Source organism: Lycium barbarum, chromosome 4 (genome assembly GCF_019175385.1).
Source record: "Lycium barbarum isolate Lr01 chromosome 4, ASM1917538v2, whole genome shotgun sequence".
Lineage (NCBI taxonomy): Eukaryota > Viridiplantae > Streptophyta > Magnoliopsida > Solanales > Solanaceae > Lycium > Lycium barbarum.
Window position 1 is genome coordinate 127,108,194 of NC_083340.1, and position 6,344 is coordinate 127,114,537.

A 6,344-nucleotide genomic window follows, 5' to 3' on the forward strand; every position below is an offset into this window, starting at 1 on the left:
TCCCTACCCAGTTGAAAAAAGACTACTTCTTCCAGATCTCTCCCCCATTTTCTACGCTCTCAAACTTTCTTCACTTCATTTGAAACCATGTCTCACGCCCTTCTCTTCTTCCAATGCTCTCCACCTTCATTTTCCATCTTCTAGGTAAGCCCTAATTTCTCCTTTGATTCACTAATTTCCTTTCTCATTTTAATTCCCAAAGTTACTTCCCTTTTTTTGTTACTCTTACTAAAATGTTAAAGGCTTGGCTGGAATTGACCCAGTCTTTCCCTTATTTTTTTTCCTTTTCTTTTCTCAGTGATTTAGGAGATCATTGTGTTGCTGCCTCTATTGACAGCTTTGACGATTAGTAGACAGCCTCCTTAATCTTTCTGGTGTGTATTTTCCTATCTCAAAATGTGCTTTCTCTATTTTAATTGTTGAATTGATGCTTAATATAATTTGGAATTAGAAACACTGTAACTGTTATGTTGCTGTCTTTCGTTATGTAATTTGGAATTACAAACACCGTAATGCACTTGACAATCTTGACAGTGTAGTGGTACGTTTTATGATTTTTTCCCTTTTGTAGAATTTTACCTTACTAATCCTATTGAGGCAAACTAACATATCTCTGTACCATGTATACCACTGGTATATCAGTGTATATCAATCTGTTGTTCATATGCAAACTACAACCTGCATATTCTGACCATGCCTTATTTAGAAATAATTAGAAATATTTTTCTCCTTCTGAAAGTATCTAATATTTACACTGGTACTGCATTTGGTATACGGTATAGTTTTCTAGCAAAAGGGTATCAATTGAAATCCCCTGCCTAACTTGTATCTGTCATTATTTGGCAATAAGAGATCTACTAATTACATAATGTTTCTTCATAACAAAATGTAGTGTTCTTTCGCACTATCATTTGATAATTTGAAAATGGAGTCAGTAGTGGAATAGTTGGTTATAGTAAGATGGGGCACTAGAAAATACTCTATTTCATGTACTGCAACAATTTCGTTTAGATCATTGACAAATTCTGAATAAAAACCGCGTCCACAACTTTTTTTTTTTGCCTGTAAGTTTGCTAGGCTACAGCATAAGTATGAAATACCAAAAAGTGCATTTGTTTGCTTGATCAAGATATCTGATGATTCCAAAAGTGACATTTTAATAAGATTTGATGACTAATTCAGTCAGAAAGCTTAATCAGCAGGAGAACTAAGAAAAAACGCCATCTTTGTATTCTTTAGCTTTGACCTTACTGTAGAAATTGTTTGGAATCACATTTTCAGCCCAAGAGACTGATGGTTAATTTGTGGTAGCTACACCAGTAAGAGTAGCTGATTATTTTTGTTATGTAGATGTTTGCACACTATTACTTTGGGTCTGTGTAGATAACTTGATTGTGCATTAGTCTAATTCATTTAAGTACATAAATTACATTTTTTTAATCTTGATAAGGGAATTAGGCATTAGTTTAGTTGGATGTCTGAGTACATGTTGACTGCAAACACCTGAATGATGCCTATATTTTGCTTAAGAGTTTGAAACCTTTGTTGCACTTGGCCTGGTTTAGTTCAATTGATTATTATTAGGGTTTTATCATTTCACCTTAGATGAACTTAAGTTATGATTGTTTTAACAATCTTGGTACATGAGGTTAAATTTGGTTTAGACTTATTTGAATTAGCTTAGCTGTCCATCAGCTTCATGTTAAAATAACTATGGCCTGTGATTAGTGTATTCTCCAAACTCATATTTATTTAGCTTGATATACTATGTCTGTGTGTACTGGTTTTTCTTATGGTCAATCCATCTGCTATGTTTACTTGAGTTTGAGGCTTCATATGCTGGTTTTGGTGAACTGGAGAGTCTGAGCCCATGTACCTACTCTATGTGCTTGGTTTTGGACCTAGTTAGCTAAATGTATGGTCTCTTTGTGTAGAATGCTGAAACTGAGTTTTCCTACATGGACACCCAACTATTATGATCATGTTTTTGTTTTGTAGTCCATTTGATTGTCAAAGTCTATCTCTACTTGGTTTATTATTATTATTATTATTATTATTATTATTATTATTATTATTATTATTATTATTATTATTATTAAAAACTAGTTGTAACTGGAGAGGGTGAAACAAGCAGAGATGTCATTGGATTTAGTTGAGTTCAAAGTACCTGCAATATACTTCCCAACTGTATTATATTGCTTTTTCATTGCTGCTGTAAACAGCAATGTTGTGTTGCACTGCTGCCCTGCAATTGCACATCATTCAACACATCATTTCCTCATTTAAAGATCTTTGTGCACACTGCAGTTGTTTCACTACCAGGTCTGAGCCACCAAGTTTGTTGTCCATGCCATGGCTAGAGGTGATTGCTAATCATCAGATGACTGTTGGAAACAGGCTGCTGGTGTGAGGAACTTTGCACATCACCCGGAATTTTGATAAGGACCAATTTGAAGGTTGCAGTGAAGATCTGTTTTAGACTACTGGTGTGAGCAGGGTCCCAATTTTTGTTATCATCTTTTGAGAAATAAGACTGTTACACTATGCTGAAGGTACTCATTTGGTTTGTGCCTATACCTTTATTCCATCTTCCTTTTGCATTTCCATGTCATTTAAGAAAGATGATCCCATGCTGCATCAAAGGATTTAAGTTCAGTACATTTACCAAAAATTATTTTTACTTTAAAAATCAACTACATGTACATATCTTAATAAATCTTGATACAATAATGTATAAAAGGAATTAATATAATTTCAAGACCATTTAATATAAGAAAATTGATATTTTTGTAACATTCTTGGCACTGCAATTTAGTCAACAGTTGGTCCAGGAAATTTTAAGGCAGGTTTGTTTTCTATTGGCTATGTGAATTTACTTTTGGGATGGCCCAAATATGATTGCTTTAGATGATTTTGACCTATCATTTTGACTTTAAGATCTAATATCTCTAAATGCTACTGAAACTATCAAGTAGACTATTGTGCCCTTGTTACTGTATGTTCCATCTTCAGTGATAGGAGATATTGTAAATTTAATAACTAAATTTCCTTTTATGATCTGATGTATACCTCTTAAATAACTGATCATCCATTCTATGTCCTTAAATTTCCAATTTAATTAACCTTTCGCCAGCATTTACCATATACTCTTAAATTTTAGTCTTCTGAAAGGAACATAGAGCGTTATCATGCTAACAGCTTAGTGAAACTCAAGCAGTGAGCTAGGAGTATCATAGCCTACGTCTGTCAAATAAATGTCTTGCTTACAAAATTTTACCTATAATATTCTTGAGAGAATCGAAACAGTAACATTTCCTTCTGAATGCAGGAGCTGGGGAATAATTTCCTTAACTATAGCTTATTTCTGGCAACTCTATACTTTATGGATCCTTGTTCAGCTGCATGAAGCAGTTCCCGTGAAGAGATACAATAGATATGTGGAACTTGCACAAGCAGCTTTTGGTAAGAAAATCCAGTTATAAATTTTTTAGCTACCAACTATTCAAAGTTGCCTGTCCAATCTAATTATCTCATTCTGTTATCTCTGCTCAATTTATATCCTATTTAAGCATCTCAAACCTCACTTATCCGATACGTCAAACTCCATGTCTTTTAATTCATAAAGTTAGATTTTACTAAATATAGAAAGGTGTCATTCTATTTGTGTCCGACTAAAAACAAAAGAGTGTCACATAAATTGGGACGGAGGGAGTATTTTCACTTGCACTTTCAGGTGAAAGACTTGGGGTTTGGCTTGCTCTCTTCCCTACTATTTACCTATCTGCAGGGACTGCGACAGCTTTGATTCGTAGGAGGTGAAACCATGAAGATGTTCTTTCAAATTGTTTGTGGTCCGCTCTGTTCATTGAATCCTTCAAATCTTATCAGTCTAATGAGTTCTGTTGCAGGCATTGTTTTATAGATAAATGCAATTGCAGTGATCCATAAATTCGGTCACATTGTATTGACTGATATAGAAGAACTGTAATGTCTATGTCTTATTTCTCATTATTGTTGATAGCAAGTGCAACTGTGGCCTTATATTAGTTTCTACGCAACTGTTGGAATCATTTCTTGTTATGGAAATATCTCTGAAAAGAAGAGAATATAATTCTTGTTTTATATGTGTTGTAATAGTAGCTTATTGTTTTATGTATTTACAGTAGTTTGGTGTATTGTTGGCAGCTATTTGGGCTCGTTTTAGTTGAAAGTAAAATTATTTTCATCTTGACAGGGAGGCAGCTGGAGTAACAACTAGGTGGTACAAATTTTTTTTTGCAGAAAACCGACCTCATGAGGTCGGTTAAGGGCAAAATTTACCCAGAAACTGCTAATTACCGACCTCATGAGGTCGGTTTTCTGGAAACGTTTCCCAGAAATTGCAAATTACCGACCTCATGAGGTCGGTTTTCTGCAAAATTATCCAACATATGGCAAATTAACGACCTCATGAGGTCGGTTTTCTGCAAAATATTCCCAGAAATTGCAAATTACCGACCTCATGAGGTCGGTTTTCTGCAGAATTATCTAGAAATTACAAATTACCGACCTCATGAGGCCGGTTTTATGCATAATATTCCTAGAAATTGCAAATTACCGACCTCATGAGGTGGGTTTATGCATAATATTCCCAGAAAGTGCAAATTACCGACCTCATGAGGTCGGTTTTATGCAAAATATATCATATATTCATATAAATTACCGACCTCAGGAGGTCGGTAAACTCATATTATTATATTATTAATATAATTTACCGACCTAATGAGGTCGGTATTTTATTTAATTAATACCCGACTAAAAAAACTTTACCGACCTCACGAGGTCGGTTTTTTGCAACCTCATGAGGTCGGTAATAATTCCGACCCACTGTTTTCCGACCTGATTTTGAGGTCGGTTTTTGGCCAAAACCGACCTCATGAGGTCGGAAATAGCCATTTTTTGAGGTCGGTAAAACCTGTTTTTTTAGTAGGAATATACAAAATACCAGTTCCCGAATATGTTATGTTATAGGAATAGAAAATTTAGAGACTACTAGAAAATTGTGAAACCCAAAAAAGGCAGAAAATTTGGTAAAACTAACCATCCAAAATTTCAAGCTTTTAACTCTCAATTTATAAGGAGTCACTTGAACTAATTCTTTGCCTAATAGTCCCACAGAAACTTTGTTGTCATTTATCCTTTTGATAATTAAACAATGCCGCGGAATACTGAAACCTTTTTACCAACTGAAAAGAGAAAGGAGATTGAAGATATTCTGCTTCTCATGGTCTCCAATATTTCAGAAGCAGATGGTCTCAGACCGGGAAAATCACTTAGGCACAATGATGCAAGTGTCACCATAGCCTTAGCTGCCTCCAATTCATAATTCCTATCGAGGCATGGATCCACCATTTCCGCTATCGCAGACACATTTTCTAAAATAGGAGCAGCTTGCGATATTAGTCTCTCCCCGCTGTCTGAGGAAAAGGCTTCAACCCCTAAAATGAGTTCTAAAATGATGACTCCAAAGCAATATATGTCATTTTTCTTGAAGGCAATGCCAGTTCTCAAGTAGTGAGGTTCACTATAACCTGGAGAATCGAGCATCACCCGATTCGTTGGTGGCAAAATGGAAGAAGAAAATCCCATCTTCCCTGACCCAAAATCACAAAGCTTGCAGTTGAATTGCTTATCTAGCAATATATTAAAAGATTTGATTTCACCATGACAATTTGTAAAGGACATTCGTCATCACAGTGATCTAGAAGCTTAACTATGTGGTCGTGTTGGATTTGAAGCAAGATGTCCAATTCTTGTTTGTAGATTCTGTTGAGACGCTCACTGCTGCGGTCCTTGATCTTGACAGCTCTGAGAGTTGAATTAGGGAACTTAGCTAAATAGACTGTGCTAAATCCTCCACATGCAATTAAATTGGAATTTGAGAAATTTATGGTGAATTTCTTCAACTCGACACTTGTATATCTCGTCAGACCCATAATTGTTGTACAATCCAATTCATCATCCTTATCTTCTTCCGCAAAAACACGGACATCAGCAATTCCAGTGCGCCTTATCCTGTATGACAAAGCACATAAGGAAAGCCATAAAGGAGACAAGAACAAGGTAGAGGACCAACCTGTTTAGTCGGATGATTAGAATCTCTCTATCAACAAGCCTGAGAATGGAGAATTTCTTAGTAGTGAGAACCCAACATTAATCCGAATTGGTTAGGCCAACTATGAAAACCGAATAGCTAAAACAGAAACAAAATACAAGGCTTGGTGGGATGGTTGAAGTCTCTCTATCCTTTGTTTACCCCCGATTTGGTAACCAATTGAATTTGTACGTGGATATAGGATATGTGC

At 35.5% G+C, this 6,344-nt stretch overlaps 1 long non-coding RNA gene and 1 pseudogene across 1 annotated transcript; one reads left to right on the forward strand and one right to left on the reverse strand.

Moving 5' to 3' along the window:
* Positions 1 to 2,426, forward strand: LOC132638571 (uncharacterized). Its single transcript, XR_009581806.1, has 3 exons — positions 1 to 144; positions 299 to 374; positions 2,308 to 2,426. It is a non-coding gene; the product is annotated as an uncharacterized LOC132638571 (long non-coding RNA).
* Positions 2,427 to 5,187: 2,761 nt separating this feature from the next.
* LOC132637758 (salt tolerance receptor-like cytoplasmic kinase 1) lies at positions 5,188 to 6,084 on the reverse strand (annotated as a pseudogene).
* Between the last annotated feature and the right edge of the window lie 260 nt (positions 6,085 to 6,344).